Here is a 1,965-nt window from a genome sequence, read left to right on the forward strand (position 1 = left end):
TACTTTTCTTTTATACGCAGCAAAAGCCTCGTATTTATACGATTCTATGGTGACTACGCTACAGGTGTGTTGAGCTCTGTAAAATTCATGAATCATTCACCAAAGTTTTCCATTTCACAAATCAGGGAAAACAATCGTTGTATAGTACATTTCCTGTTATATGATTCTCCCCAACCTTTCTATGAATACTTTTAATATGACAACAGCAGGGCAAACGTCATTGAATTACCACAATTAGCAACTAAGAATCTATAGCCATCCCAATTGTTTTCGCAAGCAATTTACCAAATGAGATAAATAGTAGAAGGATAGATACATCGAAGCAATCGCAATTATATAGAAACATCCAACGTAAGTTCGCTCGCTTTGGTTGCAATCATTCAATACTTCATCGTTGATAAAGTTTGGGAAATGTAATATAAAAGGAATTTGATAATGGAAAGAAAACAATGTTCCAATAGTCTAGTATGCTTTTTCTATTATAGACGTGTAAACCAAAACAAAGTTGAATTGAGTGGCATAACAAGAGCGTTCATTTGCTTAGTTTGGTTTTACGTTCAAGGTCGATTTAGACTACGTATTAGATATTTTTTGATTTGTCAATTAAGGAAAGCATTATTACTGAAATGGACGCTATTAAATCAATTATGATTCGGAATTTTAATCTCCGACAGCAAGGAATTGGTAAGTTTTAGTATTAATATGCATTTCGATAAAACGACAATTAAGTGAGTCTGTGTCACAAACACGCACAAATATTAAAGTTAATATATGCCCAACATCATCCCAGAATAGAGGCAAGGAGCTGGTTCTAGTTGAAAAGCGATACCATATTTAAGCACAATACGAATCGCTTCCTTTAGACTGCTCAGATATAATACCTAGGTAAACATAATTACGTCTATGGATGTATCTTTGAGTCAATATCAATTGTTAATTGTATAAACGAATGATGATATAAAATATCGAAAGGAGAAGCCTTGACATCATCCTGGTTATTGAGTGCTAGAAGTGTGTAACAACTCAAACTATTTGTTTTGAATATAATACTTTAATAGGCATTCCAGAAAACTGTTTTCATTAAAGTTTAGCCCACTGTCAATTTTATTTATCTATCTCTATCCACAAACTTCTTTACAGTAAGTTAATAAATTATCATTATATTGATAACAGGTCTAAGATGGACAAGAATTACTTACCATTTTCAAAGTGAACTAATAATAAATTTTCAGTGTATATTCAATTAGAGTCTACAATTAAAGTATATAGCAAACTAGCAAAAATACGAGTTACAGTGAGGGTAAAGCACTATAAACTGCTCGTCTTATTCGTACTGATAAGTTTCTCACTATCTTCCGGCAGTGCATCTGTTATATCTCATTATTGGTCTTACTAATAATTTCGCTTGTACATTTCAAGAAAATATAACGTTCGATATAATCTACTGGGTTTATTTAAAGTGTTGTTTTGAGTATACGTCACTATAATGTTTTCGTTTCGGTAATTCAAGTCTGGCACAAAGCACCATAACACAAAAGCCTTCATTTAGGTATGGCTCTAAATGGAATAAGGAATAGTTATTATATGTGCATCTACAAAATTTACCGTATTACGTATCCACTGCGGTTCAAACAAATTACTAGTTTACTGAAAGATGGTACAAACCTTTCAACTCGAAAGTCAAATGATATTATTCATTTCGCTTCGCTTCGTAAAGGAAACCACTTTTCGGCGAATCAAATCCTCATCAGATTTAGTTACGGTCATTCCTTAGAGGAGGAAGTAACTCATCTCGGCAACGATTTAATAAAACTTATGTGTAGCGGAGTGTGAGCGTCCTGTCTTGATTTAAATATTGATATCTATATATTATCAAAAAACTAGTGTAAAGCATAAATATGCTTTCTTAGCGATAGCCTTTTGTGAATTGATCATGTTCAAGTAGCATTACGCCAAAAAAATAGT

The sequence above is a fragment of the Schizosaccharomyces cryophilus genome, assembly GCF_000004155.1.
Source record: "Schizosaccharomyces cryophilus OY26 unplaced genomic scaffold supercont4.10, whole genome shotgun sequence".
In the NCBI taxonomy this organism is placed as follows: domain Eukaryota; kingdom Fungi; phylum Ascomycota; class Schizosaccharomycetes; order Schizosaccharomycetales; family Schizosaccharomycetaceae; genus Schizosaccharomyces; species Schizosaccharomyces cryophilus.